Source organism: Hordeum vulgare, chromosome 3H (genome assembly GCF_904849725.1).
Source record: "Hordeum vulgare subsp. vulgare chromosome 3H, MorexV3_pseudomolecules_assembly, whole genome shotgun sequence".
In the NCBI taxonomy this organism is placed as follows: domain Eukaryota; kingdom Viridiplantae; phylum Streptophyta; class Magnoliopsida; order Poales; family Poaceae; genus Hordeum; species Hordeum vulgare.
Window position 1 is genome coordinate 402448775 of NC_058520.1, and position 18783 is coordinate 402467557.

An 18783-nucleotide genomic window follows, 5' to 3' on the forward strand; every position below is an offset into this window, starting at 1 on the left:
CATTCGTCACTCACAACACACTACCAGTAATGCCCGAAACTTTTCCAAGATCCGAATACCAAATTCCTGTATATCAATCTTCGTTTCCGGACCATTTCAGAACTCCTCGTGACATCCTGGATCTCATCTGGGACTCCGAACAACATTCGGTTACCAACATCAATAATTCAACTATACCGAAAACGTCACCGAACCTTAAGTGTGCAGACCTTGCGGGTTCGAGAACTATGTAGACATGACCGATACACTATTCGATCAATATCCAATAGCAGGACCTGGACGTCCATGGTGGATCCTACATATTCTATGAAGATCTTATCGGTTGAACCTCTATGTCAAGGATTCACACAATCCCGTATATCACTCCCTTTGTCCTTCGGTATGTTACTTGCCCGAGATTCGATCGTTGGAATCTCCATACCTATTTCAATCTCGTTACCGACAAGTATCTTTACTCGTTCCGTAATACAAGATCCCGTGATTAACTCCTTAGTCACATTGCTTGCAAGGCTTGTTTGTGATGTCGTATTACCGAGTGGGCCCCGAGATACCTCTCCATCACATGGAGTGATAAATCCCAGTCTTGATCCATGCTAACTCAATGGACACCTTCGGAGATGCGTGTAGAGTACTTTATAGTCACATATTAAGGTTGCGACGTTTGATACACACAAGGAATTCCTCCGGTGTCAGTGAGTTACATGATCTCATGGTCATAGGAATGTATACTTGACATGCAGAAAACAATAGCAACAAAATGGCACGATCATATGCTACGTTTATAGTTTGGGTCTTGTCCATCACATCAATCTCCTAATGATGTGATCCCGTTATCAAGTGCCAACACTTGTCTATGGCCAGGAAATCTAGACCATCTTTGATCAAAGATCTAGTCAACTAGAGGCTCACTAGGGACATTGTGTTGTCTATGTATCCACACATTTATTCGAGTTTCCAATCAATAAAATTCTAGCATGGATAATAAACGATTATCATGAACAAGGAAATATAATAATAACCAATTTATTATTGTCTCTAGGGCATATTTCCAACAGTCTATGCATAGATAACATGCACGAGTAGAACACAAAATAGTTTGTGAGCATTGATATTAAGGTTTCTTACTTCCTTAGTCTTATTTTTATTCGGTGGTATTGTGGATGAAGCAGCCCAGTCCAACCTTACTCATCCACGTATGAGAGACTGGTTCCATCGACTGGCATGCAACTTGTTGCATAAAGATGGCTGGCGGGTGTCTGTCTCTCCCACTTTAGTTGAATCGGATTCGACAAAGGTGGTCCTTGTAGAAGGTTAAATATCAACTTGAATATTACCATTGTGGCATTGCGTAGGAAAGAACGGTTCTTGCAAGTTACCTATAACAGCCACATAAAACATGCAACAATAAGTAGAGGACATCTAACTTGTTTTTGGAGGGTATGTTGTGATATGATATAGCCAATGACATGATGAGATGTATGTGATGATCATGTTTTGTATAGAATTATCACGACTTGCATGTGAATGAGTACGGCAACCGGCAGGAGCCATAGGGTTGTATTTAATTATTTGTGCCTTTTTGCTATCGCTATGAGTTAGCAATAGTGGTAGAAGCATAGTTGGTGCAACAACCCTGATGGCGACACAATGATGGAGATCATGATGATGGTGATCATGGTGTCATGCCGGTGACGATGGAGATCATGCCAGTGCTTTGAAGATGGAGATCAAAAGCACAAGATGATGATGGCCATATCATGTCACTATTATGATTTGCATGTGATGTTAATCCTTTTATGAATCTTATTTTCCTTAGGACGATGGTAGGATTATAAGATGATCCCTCACTAAAATTTGAAGATAAAATTGTGTTCTCCCCAAGTGTGCATCATTGCGAAGGTTCGCCGTTTCGAAGCACCACGTGATGCTCGACTGTGATAGAGTCTACGTTCACATACAACGGGTGTAAGCTAGTTTTGCACATGGAGAACACATGGGTTAAACCTGCCGATCCTAGCATGTACAGACATGGCCTCGGAACACAGGAGACCGAAAGGTCGAACATGAGTCATATAGTAGATATGATCAACATGGAGATGTTCACCATTGAAATCACCTCATCTGACGTGATGATAGGCCATGAGTTGGTGAATTTGGATCATGTCACACTCAAACAACCCGAGGGATGTCAATTTGAGTGGGAGTTCTTAAGTAATATGACTATTTGAACACATTATCATCAACATATTCTAAGTTGTCTTTTGCAAATTATGTTGTAGATCAATGGCTCGCGCAGTAGTTCCCCTCAATTTCAATGTGTTCCTAGAGAAAGCTAAGCTGAAAGATGATGGAAGCAACTATGCGTACTGGGTCCGTAATCTGAGCAATATCCTCAAGGATTCACAAAAGGCTTATGTCCTTGATGCACCACTTGAGTGAGCACCCTCTCTAGCGCCGTGTGGAGATGTTGTGAACGTCTGGCAAGCGCGCGTGGATGACTACTGAATAGTTCAGTGCACCATGTTGTATGGCTTGGAATCGGGACTTCAAAGGCATTTTGAATGCCGAAGTTAGTTTTTGAAAGTAATGCCTCAATCGAGAGGTATGCGACCTCTGATAAATTCTTTGCCCGCAAGATGGAGGAGAACAGTACTGTCAGTGAATACATACTTAGAATGTGTGGGTACTACAACCATTTGACTCAGCTAGGAGTTGAGCTCCGCCCGAGACGGCCACTGACACTGTTCGTCAATCACCGCCACCTAGATACAAGAGCTTCGCGATGAACTATAATATGCAAGGAATGGACAAGTCAATCTCCGAGCTATTTGCGATGCTGAAAGTCGCAAATTAGAAATTAAAATGGAGCAACAACTGTTGATGGTAAATAAAACCACTAGTTTCAAAAAAAGGAAAGGGCAAGAAGAAGGGAAACTTCAAGAAGAACGGCAAGTCAGTTGCTGCTCCCGTGAACAAACCCAAGGCTAGCCCCAAGCATTAGAGTTCGCCCATAAGAAGGCTGGCAATGTCAACAAAGGTGTATTTGATATACGTGTTATTGATGTATATCTTACTAGCCCTCGTAGTAGTGCCTAGGTATTTGATACCAGTTCGGTTGCTGATATTCGTAACTCGAAACAGGAACTAAGGAATAAACGGAGGCTAGCAATGGACGAAGTGACGATGAGTGTGGGAAATGGTTCCAGGGTTGATATGATCGCCATCGGCACGCTCGCTCTTCAATTACCATCAGGATCCGTTATGAACCCAAGTAATTGTTATTTGGTGCCTGCGTTGAGCATGAACATTATATCTAGATCTTATTTAATGTGAGACGGTCACTCATTTAAATCAGAGAATAATGGTTGTTCTATCTATATGAGTAATATCTTTTATGGTCAATTACCCAATGTGAATGGTTTATTCTTGTTGAATCTAGATAGTAATAATACACATATTTATAACATTAATGCCAAAAGATGTAGAGTGAATAGTGGTAGTACCACTTTCATGTGGCACTACCGCTTAGGTCATATTGGTACAAAATCAATGAAGAAGCTCCATGCTGATGGAATTTTGGAGTCACTTGATTTTGAATCACTTGACACATGCGAACTATGCCTCATGGGCAAGATGACTAAAACCCTGTTTTCCGGAACAAATGAACGGGCAAGTGACTTGTTGGAGATCGTACATACTGATATGTGTGATCTAATGAGTGTTGAGGCGCATGATGGATATCGTTACTTTCTCACATTCACCAATGATTTGAGTAGATATAGATATATTTACTTAATGAAGCACAAGTCTAAAACGTTGGAAAAGTTCAAGCAATCTGAGAGTGAAGTTGAGAATCATCATAACAAGAAGATTAAGTTCTTACGATATGATCGAGGAGGAGAATATCTGAGTGATGAGTTTGGCATGCACTTAAGACAAAGTGGAATATTTTCACACCTCACGCCACCTGGAACACCACAACGTAATGGTGTGTTCGAACGTTGTAATCGTACCTTATTAGATATGGTGTGTACTATGATGTCTTTTACCAATTTTCCACTATCATTTTGGGGTAATTCATTGGAGACAACCGCATTCACTTTAAATAGGGCACCATCAAAATATGTTGCGATGACACCCTATGAATTATGGTTTGGCAAGAAACCTAAATTGTAATTTCTTAAAGTTTGGGGTTGCGATGCTTGTGTCAAAAGGCTTCAGCCTAATGAGCTCGAGCCCAAAGCAAACATGTGCGTCTTCATAGGATACATAAAGGAAACAGTTGGGTATACCTTCAAACTCAGATCTGAGGGCAAAGTTTTTATTGCTAAGAATGGATCCTTTCTCGAGAAAGAGTTTCTCTCAAAAGAATTGAGTGGGAGGGTGGTAGAACTTGATGATGTTATTGAACCATCACTTGAAACAAAGGGTAGAATGGCACAGGAAAGAGTTCCTCCGGCACCTACACGAGTTGAGGAGGAAGCTGATGATGGTGATCATGAAGCTTCAGATCAAGTTACTTCCGAACCTTGTAGGTCAACAAGCACATGTATTACTGCGGAGTGGTATGTTCATCCTGTCTTAGAAGTCATGTTGATGGACAACGATGAACCTACGAGCTATGGAGAAGCGATGGTGGGCCCGGATTCCAACAAATGGCTAGAGGCCATGAAATCCGAAATAGGATCCATGTATGAAAACAAAGTATGAACTTTGGAAGTATTACCCGAAGGTCGAAAGGCTATTAAGAACAAATGGATGTTTAAGAGGAAGAAGGATGCGAACAGTAATGTTACCGTCTACAAAGCTCGACTTGTTGTAAAGGGTTTTTTACAAGTTCAAGGAGTTGACTATGATGGGACTTTCTCACCCGTAGCGATGCTCAAGTCCGTTAGAATCATGTTAGCAATAGTTGCATTTTTCAATTAGAAAATTTGGCAAATGGATGTAAAAACAATGTTCCTTAATGGTTTCCTTAAGGAAGAGTTGTATATGATGCAACCAGAAGGTTTTGACAATCCATAAAATGCTGAGAAAGTATGCAAGCTCCAGCAATCCATTTATGGACTGGCGCAAGAATCTAGGAGTTGGAATCTTCGCTTTGATGTGGTGATCAAAACGTTTGGGTTTATACATGTTTTTGGAGAAGCTTGTATTAAAAAGGAAGTGAGTGGGAGCTCTATAGCGTTTCTAATATTATATGTGGATGACATATTGCTGATTGAAAACAATATAGAATTTTTGGAAAGCGTGAAGATATATTTGACCAAGAGTTTTTCAATGAAAGACCTCGGAGAAGCTGCTTACATATTAGGCATAAAGATCTATAGGGATAAATCGAGACGCTTAATTGGACTTTCACAAAGCACATACCTTGATAAGGTTTTGAAGAGGTTCAAAATGGATCAGTTGAAGAAGGAGTTCTTGCGTGTCCTAGAAGGTGTGAAGTTGAGTAAGACTCAATGCGCATCGACTACAGAGGATAGAAAGAAGATGAGTGCCAACTCCTATGCTTTAGCCATAGGCTCTATTATGTATGCGATGCTATGCACAAAACCAGATGTAAGAATTTCCATAAGTATGGCCGAATGTTTCAAAGTGATCCAGGAGTGGAACACTCGAGAGCGGTCAAGAATATCCTTAAGTACCTAAAAAGGACTAGGGAGATGTTTCTCATTTATGGAGGTGATCAAGAGCTTGTCATAAGGGGTTATGTCGATGCTAGCTTTGACACAGGTCTGGATGACTCTAAGTCTCAAATCAGATATGTATCTATTCTAAATGGTCGAGCGGTAAGCTGGTGCAGTTCCAAGCAAAGCATGGTAGCTGATTCTACATGTGAAGCAGAATACATAGCTGCGTCGGAAGCAGCGAAGGAAGGTGTCTGGATGAAGCAGTTCATGACAGATCTTGGAGTTGTGCCCAGTGCACTGGATCCAATGAACCTGTTTTGTGACAACACTGGTGCCATTGCTTTAGCCAAGGATCCAAGGCTTCACAAAAGGACCAGACACATAAAGAGCCGCTTCAATGTCATCCGTCATTTTATCAAGGAGGAGGACATAAACATTTGCAAAGTACATAAATATCTGAATGTTACAGACCCTTTGACTAAACCTCTTCCACGAGGAAAACATGATCAACACCACAACTCTATGGGTGTTTGATTCATTACCATGTAATACAAGATTATTGACTCTAGTGCAAGTGGGCGACTGTTGGAAATATGCCCTAGAGGCAATAATAAAGTATTTATTATCATATTTCCTTGTTCTTCATAACCGTTTATTATCCATGCTATAATTATATTGATTGGTAACTCAAATACATGTGTGGGTACATAGGAAACAAAGTGTCCTAGTATGCCTCTGCTTGTCTAGTTCGTTGATCAAAGATGGCTAAGGTTTCCTAGCCATACACATGAGTTGTCATTTGATAACGGGATCACACTGTTAGGAGAATTATGTGATGGAGAAGACCCGAACCTTAAGCATAGCGTTTGATCGTATCTAGTTTATTGCTATTGCTTTCTATATGTCAATGTATTTGTTCCTATGGCAATGAGATCATGCAACTCACTAACACCAGAGGAATGCATTGTGTGTATCAAACATCACAACGTAACTAGGTGACTATAAAGATACTCTATTAGTATTTCTGGGGGTGTGTGTGGAGTTGGCATGGATCAAGAGTGGGAGTTGTCACTCCGTATGACGGAGTGGTATCTCGGGCCCACTCGGTAATACAACATTGTAAAAAACTTGCAAGAAATGTGACTAAGGACTTAGTCATGGGATCTTGTATTACAGAATGAGTAAAGAGACTTGCCGGTAACGAATTGAATTAGGTATGGTGATATCGATGATCGAATCTCGGGCAAGTAATATACCAATGGAATAAGGAACTGCATATGGGATTAGCTGAATCCTTGACATCGTTGGTTCGACTGGAATCCATGTCCTGCTATTGGTTATTGACTGTAGAGGTGTCTCGGTCATGTCTGCATAGTTCTCGAACTCGAGGGTCACCACACATAACGTTCGATGACGATTTGGTATTGTTAAGTTATATATGTTGGTGACTGAAAGTTGTTCGAAGACCCGGATGTGATTTCAAACGTTACGAGGAGCTCCGAAATGGTTCGGAGATAAAGATTTATATATAGGAAAGTGGTATTCGGGTTCTGAAAACATTTCGGGTGCTTTCGGTATTGTACCTGGAGTGCCGAATGGGTTCCGGAGGCCCACCGGGAGGGGCCAACCCACCCGAGGGCTAACCTGGGCCTAAGAGGTGGTGCACTAGCCCTAGTGGGTTGGGCAGCCGACCCCTATAGGGCCCATGCGCCCAAGGGTTTGGTGGAGGAGGTGCCTTGGTGCAGGAGGAGTCCACCCTAGGGTGTCCACCTCCCTTGTTGGAGGTGAAATCTCCCCCCACTTTGGCCGACCAGCCCTCTTTTGAGGAGGGGCCAAGGATGAGACCTACCTACCCCTTCCTCCTATAAATATACAGGGAGAGGGAGGTCTACTTCAACAAAAGACCTTCCAACGGGGCCAGAAATAGGAGTGTTGCTTGATATTCCTCAGCAACGGCACCAGGAATCCTTCTGCTACGGCTATGCCTTAAGGGACTTCCTAGGAAAATATGCAAAGGATTTCCCCCGTGGCCTTGGAGCCTTGCGTTGGTGTTCCCTCAAAGCGGAAAGGGTGATGTAGCACAGCGGTGGTAAGTATTTCCCTTAGTTTGAGAACCAAGGTATCGATCCAGTGAAGGAGTATCTCAAGAGCCTGCACAAACACAAAAAGCTTGCTCCCAACGCTATGAAGGGGTTGTCAATCCCTTATTGTTGTTTGCCAAGTGAGAACTAAAAGTAGCAAAGTAACAAAGCAAAGTAAAAGCGAAAGTGGAAACGGTAGATGTGAATAGACCCGGGGGCCGAAGTGTTTACTAGTGGCTTCTCTCATGAAAGCAAGTAGACGGTGGGTGAACAAATTACTGTCGAGCAATTGATAGAACCGCGCAAAGTCGTGACGATATCTATGGCAATGATTATATCTATAGGCATCACGTCCAAAACAAGTAGACCGATACTTTCTGCATCTACTACTATTACTCCACACGTCGACCGCTATCCAGCATGCATCTAGTGTATTAAGTCCAAAAGAACAGAGTAACGCCGTAAGCAAGATGACATGATGTAGATGGGCAATCTCATATCTACGACAGAGCCCACCTTGTTACCCTTGATGGCAACTACAAAATGTGTGCCTTGCTGCCCCTACTGTCACTAGGAAAGGTCACCACACGGTAAGAACCCAAAACAAAGCCCTTCTCCCATTGCAAGAATCATAGATCTAGTTGGCCAAACAAAACCCAAGACTCAGAGAGACTTACAAGGATATCAAATCATGCATATAAGAAATCAGCAAAGACTCAAATATAATTCTTAGATAATCTGATCACAAATCCACAATTCATCGGATCTCGACAAACACACCGCCAAAGAGGATTACATCAGATAGATCACCATGAAGATCACGGAGAACTTTGTATTGAAGATCCAAGAGAGAGAAGAAGCCATCTAGCTATTAACTACGGACCAGTAGGTCTGAAGTGAACTACTCACGAGTCATTGGAGGGGCGATGATGATGATGAAGAAGCCCTCCAACTCCAAAGTCCCGTTCGGCAGGGCGCCGGGAAGGATCTCCAGATGAGATCTCGCGGAAACGGAAGCTTGCGGCGGCGGAAAAGTATTTTCGTGGCTCCCTTCATTTTTTTTGATTTTTAGGGAATATATAGTCGCAAGATCTAGGTCAGGGGGGCACTAGGGAGGCCACAAGCCTGCCCACCGCCGCCCCCTGGTGGCGGAGTGGGGGCTTGTGGGCTCCCTGTAGCCCTCCTGGCTTGGCCCACAAGCCCCGTGATCTTCTTTCGTTCGGGAAAAAAACATTTCGGGGTTTTTATTCCGTTTGGACTCCGTTCCAAAATCAGATCTGAAAAGAGCCAAAAACACAGAAAAAACACGAACTGGCACTTGGCACTGAATTAATAAGTTAGTCCCAAAAAATATATAAAAGGTACATAAAACATCCAAAGATGACAAGATAACAGCATGAAACCATGAAAAATTATAGATATGTTTGAGACGTATCAGGAGGCAGCCAACACACAATTGCTTGGCGGCGCCATACCTCCCTCTCTCTCGTAGTAATTCTCCACCGCCATGATCACGACATCCTTGGCGAGTCGCTGCTGAGATTGCACCGCCACCGCCACCACCACACCGTCATGCTGTTGGAGAACTCAGCTACTACTTCATCCATGCTTGTTGGATCGAGGTGGTAAAGGAGTCATCAAGTTGCACGTGTGCTAAACGCGGAGGTGCCATCCACCCGGCACTTGATCGGGATGTTCGTGATTGGATCGTGAGACGGATCGTGATTGGATCACAAAGACGTTCAACTACATAAACCGTGTTTGTCAATGCGTCCACTTAGCAAGCAACAAGGGTATGTATATGCACTCCCCCTCTCGTAGATGTTAGTCTCCATAGAATGATCTTGGTGAGGATAGGAATTTTTTTGTTTCCCAAGCAACGTTCCCCAATAGTTCTAGGTCGATTCAATATAAGCGTTCGTCTAATATCATATTTTCAAAGTTGTTTTAGGACTATCATTATGCTTAACGATATCCTAAGATCCAAAAATATGGTCACAAACAACACTTGAGCTAGTCTTAGTGGTAAGACTATGAATGCTATTTTACCGTTTATTATTCCACACATGCATATGATTTTTCCACTGAATCCCATATTTCAAGATCGTAGTAGTTATAGCATAATATGTAAGCTCTTAATTATAAACATGGAAATATAATAATACAATAATATTTCCTCTAGGTAAACCAACAGTTACCGTTCTCCCCGTCGATATCCCAATTCATGGTCACCTTGTGGATTTAAGGCTCGAAACGATAACATGTGCATACAACTTGCAAGAAAGATAAAAAACTCAAATATATTCATGAAAACATAATAGGTTCATATATGAAATGGTGACACTCGGGTCCTAGTGAGAATCATTAAGCATAGCAAAGACATTGCATCATCAATCTGAGAACATAGTGGATACAAGGGATCAAGCTCTAACAAAATTGACTGGATTACATAAGAAATCTCATCCAAGCCATCTGCCTCTAGTATGCCTACAATAAAATCACTCACACATGGTTGTGAGCATCATGAAACTATTGATATAGATGGGTTGTTGATGACGACTACAATGAGTCCCTCTCTCACGAGCCACAAACGGACTCTAGATTATGGCTCTAGGTGAAGACCAGGAGGGGACAACGGCTATGTATCATAAAATATAATAAAACTTTCTATTTGAATTTTTCCCTTGGTAATACGGTATATGTGGAGTTGGAATTAGGTCGGGATGGTCACCAGGGGGCCATAAGATCATATGGCGCTCCCATAGGGAGAGGTGCACCCCGTGGACTTGTGGCCCCTAAAAAGAATTCTTAAGAATTATATTTTCTTGTGATAAATTCAAATCTTACATTGCTGATTGTAAAGTAATTGTTCACACTCATCATGATGCAATTAAATATCTTATGGAAAGGAAAGATGCTAATCCTAGACTTATTAGGTGGGTTCTTATGCAACAAGTATTTGATTTGCATATCTTTGATAGGCAAGGAGCTAAGAACCCAGTAGGTGATAACTTGTCTAGGTTAGAAAATGTTCTTGATGACCCACTACCTATTGATGATAGCTTCCTGATGAAGAACTAGCTATGTTCAATGTTTCTCATAAAACACCGTGGTTTTTTTATTATGCTAATTATATTACTGCGAAATACATACCACCTAGTTTCACCTATCAACAAAAGAAAAAAATCATCTTTGATTTAAGACATTACTTTTGGGATGACCCACATCTTTATAAAGATGGAGTAGATGCTATTATTAGATGATGTATACCTAAGCATGAACATGAACAAATCCTTCGGAAGTGTCACTCCGAGGATTATGGAGGACACCATGAGAAAGATAGAACTGCAATCAAGGTATTACAGTCTAGATTTTATTTGCCTACTCTCAGCAAAGATGCTTGTAATTTTGTCCTCTGTTGTGATGAATGTCAAAGAATTGGTAATATTGATAGATTTCAAGAAATTCCTATGAATTATTCACTTGTTTTTGAACCATTTGATGCTTGGGGATTTTATTATTTGGGACCTTTTCCTTCCTCTAATGGGTATACACATATTTTGGTTGTTGTTGATTATGTCACTAAGTAGGTAAATGCCTAAGGAAGTTATTTTCCCATATTTTGGAGTCCCTAGATACTTAATGACTGATGGTGGTTCACATTTTATTTATGATGCTTTTTCAAATGTTGCTTGCTAGATATGATGCTAACCATATAATTGCATCGCCCTATCATCCTCAATCTAGTGGTAAAGTAGAATTAACCAATAGAGAAATAAAGTAATATTGCAAAAGACTGTCAATAGGTCGCGAAAGAATTGGTTTAAGAAATTAGATGATGCATTGTGGGCCTACAGAACAACTTATAAAAATCCTATGGGTATGTCACCTTATGAAATGGTTTATGGAAAATCATGACATTTACCTCTTGAGTTTGAACATAAAGCTTATTGGGCAATTATAGAACTCAACTATGATTTCAAACTTGCTGGTCAAAAGAGGTTATTTGATATTATCTCATTAGATGAATGGAGAACCCAAACTTATGAAAATGCCAAACTATTCAAAGAAAAAGTTAAAGATGGCATGATAAAATAATCCAAAATCGAGAATTCAAAGTTGGTGAATATGTTCTATTGTACAATTATCATCTTAGATTTTTTGCAGGAAAACTTCTTTCCAAATGGGAAGGACTATATATCATCGAAGAAGTTTATCAGCCTGGAGCTATTAAGATCAATAATCCCGAAGGAACTAATCCGAGGGTGGTCAATGTACAAAGAATAAAGCACTATATTTCACATACACCTATTAATGTTGAAACGAATATTATTCAAACCATGACACTAGAGGAGTACATAAAGGAGTCCTTCCAGAACACTCGAGAACCGTTGAAAGTAAGAGGTATGTGATACGGTAAGTAAACTGACTCTGAAAAATCCGCAGAAATATTTTCTGTTAGTTCTAGAATATTACAAAAATGAAGAAATTGATAAACATGCGGGAAGGCAACCCAGGTGCCCACTAGGAACCAGGGCGTGCCAACCCCACCTAGCGTGCCCTAGTGGGTAGTGGGCCCCTCGGGCACCTTAGTGGCTCTGTTTTCTTGTAGAAGATGTATTTACATGTATAAAAATTCTTTATATATCCATCTTGATGAATTGACCTCTGTACCACGGAGAAATCCTCTGTTCTTGTTTCATGTCGTTTTCTAACAGATCTAGATTACCATGGCCTCATCAAGGTCCTCCAAGGATAGGTTCTCCGAGAGGGTCATCAACCCTACTTGTCGGAGGTGATGAATCACCCTCAAGGCATTGAGATGTGTGAGGGTGTGCTCCACATCCGGGATGTTCAAGGGCCCAAGAAGACAAGAAGTCTAGACGCCAGGCTTGAGGCGGTGGAGGAGGAGATCTTGAGGTGAAAAGGCATGGTTGAGCTTGGCCTGAGTGCAAATCACTCCATGATCACGAAATTCACCCGTGATCAAAACGTGCATGGCATGTCCTTGAAGGATATTGTCTTTACCCTCAACGGGAAATCAATTTTTTACAAGGACAAATCTTCGATCTTCAAAACCAAATCTTTGAGTATCAAGCAAGGTTTAAAGGTATGAGTTTAGCTGCCAGTTGCAGGACTGTGGAGACTCGTGTCCCCTCTTATGATGGTGAGCCATTGCCATGGAAATCGGTGGGCAAGTTTGCTTCGACTTCATCATATACACCACCACCACCTTCATCTTCAGCACCAAAGAAGGAGACTTGAGTACACGGGGATGGGCACTCCCCTCGGCTTGTGCCAAGCTTGACGAAGGCGCCCCGGTATCATATCACCATCACTCTTATTATCTTTATTCATCTTAGTTCGATCTTCAGTTATATTGTGATTTAGTCAAATAAAAGTTTAGTTCGATCCATCTTTTTGAGTGCTAGTTTCGTGATCTATCTATCTATGTAATCGAGTGAGAATTATATAATAAAGTTTAGTTTGAGTTTTTGCTTCTTTACGTTGTTGTTGCAATCAAAATAAAGGAAAATAATGGAAAATATCGTATGCTAATCTTATAGTAAGTAGTGACACCACATAAGGAAAAGTATAAGTGGTAAAATTTGTTGAAGGTTGACAAACACAACATTGGTCGGTGATGCAACACATGAAAGAATTAAGAAGGGAACAAAAGATTTACATGTAAATACACTATCCTTGACATTGTTTGTGATTGAGAGCCCCCATTAATTATAGTATGCCAAAACTATTGACGTTGGACAAGGAAGACAACGTAACGATTTAAGTTCGTTCACATTCACATAGAAGTTATATTGTTATAGATCCTCTGACATGTGGTGCTTCCCCAATAACTTTGCTAGCCAAAACTCCGCACTAAGTAGAGATACTACCTGTGCGTCAAAAACCTTAAACTAAAATCCATCATTTAAGAGTCCGCCATACCTACCTATGGATTGAGTAAGATCCTTCAAGTAAGCTGTCATCGGTGCACAAGGCAATAAACATTGCTTCTCAACGTGTTCGATCGTTTAGTGTAAGGGAAATTAAGCGTTGTACGAGTTTTTGATGGCGATAATAAAAGCGATAAACCGCATAATAAAGGTGGCTATCATAAGGGGCAATATAACGTAATGTTCCTTTGCACTAAGGGATTTGGCATACAACCAAAAAGTGCACGACAACCTCTGTTTCCCTCTGCGAAGAGTCTATCTTTTACTTTTATGTATTTACCTTTATGCAAGAGTCAAAGTATTCTTCTCTACTCCTTTTTATTTTCTCTTTTGTGAGCATCATATGGTGGGGAAATATCTAGGAACATATATCTAGTTGAATGTGGGTGGTCATGAGTTATTATTCTTGACATCACCCTTGAAGTGAATACGTTGGGAGTCGAGACTTTAAGCCCCTCTCTTTCTATGTGACAGTTTGAAACCTTTTGCTCATATGTACGTGGTGAGTCTTAGCAATCATAGAAGACTAAATGATAATTCAGTATGTAGACTTTCTTAAAAGCTTCGATATGTGACCCTTCCTGAAAATGTGATGAATTGTGTTGCAAAGTTAACTGAAAACATAGTTTGTTACTTTTCAATAGAGTTTATGCTTCATACTTAGGTGTTGTGATGAGTTGTTACTTGTTTATGAGAAGTTTTCATGATGAAAGTTATATGATTAAAATGCTTTGATGAAGTGTTTTATAAAGTTTATTTGGTGTTATAATACTGAGCATGATGGTACTATGTCACTATTTTGTTTTTATTGACACCTCTCTCTCAAAGCATGTGGTCATGATTTTGTTTATTGGCTTTTGCTTGAGGACAAGCGAGGTCTAAGCTTGAGGGGGGGGGTTGGGTTGATACGTCCATTTTGCATCATGTTTTTATACTATTATTTATAGTGTTTTTATGCATTACACCATTTTATGGAGTAATTCTAAGGTCTTTCCTCTGATAATATGCAAGGTTTACACCAAGAGGGAGAATGCCGGCAAATGGAATTCTGGACCTGAAAAAGCTATGTCAGAGATACCTATTCTGCACATCTCCAAATGGGCTGAAACTCCACGTAGAATTTTTATGGAATAAATAAAAAATACTCTAAGAAAGAAGTACCACAGGGGTGTGCCAGGTGTCCATTAGGCACGAGGGCGCGCCAGCTCCCTTGGTGCGCCCTGGTGGGTAGTGGGCCACCCTCTAGCGACCATCTTCTGGTATATATTCACGTTTGACCTGGAAAAAAAAATAAGGAGATGACTTTTGGGATGGAGCGCTGCTATGGCGACAGAAACCTTTCTGTCACCCCTTGAGCTTGCGTTGGGTTTTCCCTTCAAGAGGAAAGGGCGATGCAGCACAGGAGAAGCAAGTATTTCCCTCAGTTGAGAACCAAGGTATCAATCCAGTAGGAGAATCGTGTCAAGTCCAGAGTACCTGCACAAACACAAAAGAGCTTGCACCCAACGCTATAAAGGGTTTGTCAATCCCTTCAAGATTGATTGCAAAGTGAGATCTGAAGGCGGAAAGTGCAACGAAGTAAAAGTGTAAGGCTGAAAATATGGTGTGGAGTAGACCCGGGGGCCATAGTGTTCACTACACGCTTCTCTCAAAATAGAAAGTATTACGGTGGGTGAACAAATTACAGTCGAGCAATTGATAGAACTGCGCAAAGTCATGACAATATCTAAGGCAATGATCATACATATAGGCATCACGTCCGAGACAAGTAGACCGATACTTTCGGCATCTACTACTACTACTCCACACATCGACCGCTATCCAGCATGCATCTAGTGTATTGAGTTCATGACGAACAGAGTAACGCCTTAAGCAAGATGACATGATGTAGATGGATAATATGAAACCAATGATGAAAACCCCATCTTTTTACCCTTGATGGCAACAACACGATGCGTGCCTCGCTACCCCTTTTGTCATTGGGTGAGGTCACTGCACGGTATGAACCCAAAACCAAGCAGTTCTCCCATTGCAAGAATCATAGATCTAGTTGGCCAAACAAAACCCACAACTCGAAGAAAATGACAAGGATATGAAATCATGCATAAGAGAGATCATAAGAAACTCAAATAAGATTCGTAGATAATCTGATCATAAATCCACAATTCGTCGGATCTCGACAAACACACCGCAAAAGAAGATTATATCGGATAGATCTCCATGAAGATCATGGAGAACTTTGTATTGAAGATCCAAGAGAGGGAAGAAGCCTTCTAGCTACTAGCTATGGACCCATAGGTCTATGGTGAACTACTCACGCATCATCGGTGAGGTCATGGTGTTGATGAAGAAGCCCTCCGAATCCGAATCCCCCTCCGGCAGGGCACCAGAACGTGCCCCAGATGGGATCTTGCGGAGACAGAAGGTTGCGGCGGCAAAAAAGTACTTTCGATGATCTCTTGATTTTTTCTGGGATTTTAGGGAACATATAGGCACAAAACCTAGGGCAGAGGAGGTCCAGGGGGCCCACAAGCCAGTGAGACCCGGCCTCCCCCTGGCCGGGGCTAGGGGGCTTGTGGGGTCCCTGGGGACCCCCTGCCTTGGTTGTCAAGTCTCCTGATCTTTTTCTGTTTCGGAAAAAATCTTTTCGGGGATTTCATTCCGTTTGGACTCCGTTTCAAATCTTCCTCTAAAAAGGGTCAAAAACACGAAAAAAACAGGAACTGACACTTGGCACTGAGTTATTAAGTTAGTACCAAAAAAGATATAAAAGGCATACAAAACATCCAAAGTTTGACAAGATAATAGCATGAAACCATAAAAAATTATAGATACGTTGGAGACGTATCAAGCGCTGCCGTTTCGACGCGGAACTTGGGCAAGAGCACTTTTGCCCTCCGGCGGAGCGCTTCCGCCGGGGAACTTCCCTCCCGGATGGGGAAATCGAGGCCATCATCATCTCCAACAACTCTCTCATCTTGGGGAGGTAAATCTTCATCAACATCTTCGACAACACTATCTCCTCTTAGAACCCTAGTTCATATCTTGTGCTCAATCTTGTTTCGGAACCTCAGATTGGTACCTGGGGGGTGACTAATAGTGTTGATTATATCTTGTACTTAATGCTTTGTGGTTTATTTGGTGGAAGATCATATGTTCAGATACAATATGCTATTTAATATCCCTCTAATCATGAGTATGTTCATCACTTGTGAGTAGTTACTTTTGTTCTTGAGGCCACATGAGAAGCCATGTTGCAAGTAGTCATGTGAAGTTGATATTCGTTTGGTATTTTGATGGCATGAATGTTGTGATTCCCTTAGTGCTCTTATGTGAACGTCGACTACATAACACTTCACCATCTTTGGTCCTAAGGGAATGCATTGTGGAGTAGTTATTAGATGATGGGTTGCGAGAGTGATAGAAACCTAAACCCCAGTTTATGCGCAATTCCGTAAGGGGCTGATTTGGATCCCTAAGTTTAATGCTATGGTTAGAATTTATTATTAATACTTTTCTCATAGTTCCAGATGCTTGAGGGAGGGTTAATCATAAGTGGGAGGCTTGTTCAAGTTAGAACAACACCCAAGCACCGGGCCAACCACATATCAAATTATCAAAGTACCGAACGCGAATTAACCCGACATGATGAAAGCGAGTAGATGAAATTCTTGTGTGCCCTCAAGAATGCTTTGCCTATTATACGAAACCGTTTCAGCCTGTCTTTTTCCACAAAAGGATTGGGCTACCTTGCTGCACTTATTGTTACTATTGCTACTCATTACTTGTTAGAATTATCTTGCTATCAAACAACTTGTTACCTCAATTTCAGTGCTTGGAGAAATTACCTTGCTGAAAACCGCTTGTCATTTCCTTCTACTCCTCGTTGGGCTCGACACTCTTACTTATCCAAAGGACTACCATTGATCCCCTATACTTGTGGGTGATCACTTGCCAACTAGACTGTTAATTGGTTGGAGTAGGGATAACTTCATTGACTCCTGCACAAAAGTAAACTCATGAAGATAAAAGATAGGCCCTTCACGAAATAAAGCGAGGTTGTCATGTGCTTTTAGGTTGGATGTGCAAACTCTTAATGCAAAGGAAGGTCACTTTATATAGCCTCTTATGATAGCAAACTTTATTATGCACTCTGTCGCTTTTATTTCTTTGCAATCACAAGATCGTACAAAGCTTATTTTTCCCTTGCAATAAAATTCCATACATGTTTAGGAGCATTTTTTATTGCTTGGTGCACTAATGACAACTTACTTGAAAGGTCTTACTCAATCCATAGGTAGATATGGTGGACTTGCATGGAAACAAACTGGGTTTCAGGGTTATGGATGCACTAGTAGTGCGGAAAATTATGGCTAGCAAAAGATCTAAAGGAAGCACCACATGTGAGAGGATTCATGACAAAATAAATTCTTTGTTAATGTAAACTGTCATGATCATTATGTTGTCCTCCATGTCTAATATCAACACTTGATTATTATATAATATTTGGTGAGGGATTAGAGTCATATAAGATGTCCATGATAGTGTATTTATATGCGAGTCTCCTCCCCTCTATTATAATCTTGCATAGATTGTAACAATGACTAATGCTATGTTTGTTTATTCCCAACAACTTTTATCACTAATACTTTTTCTGTGTGAAGTCATTACTCCTCATAGAATTAGCATATGATCTTTTTATTTCTTTTATTTCATTGCTATGATGATAGATTCATGTGAGTAAAGCACACAAACTGAACTCTTTATTATATAACTCCCACACTCGGTTACAAGGATAGATAGATCTCAAATCAAAAATTTAAGCAAAGAAAATCTGAAATTTTATTTCTCTAAATCATAACAGAACTAAGGATCGAAGTAAGATATATGGTAATGACAAAAGTGATGGTGATACGATATCGAGGCACCTCCCCCAAGCTTGGAACAAGCTAAGGGTGGTGCCCATATCGATATACTCAAGCATCCTTCTTGGGTGATCGATGGTGGTGGTGACATAGTGGGTTTCTTCTCCATCTGCCACAACATAGATTCCCCATTGAAGAAGGAAGTGCTCGTCTCTGGAATAGTAAAATTTGCAACTATACTCATCCT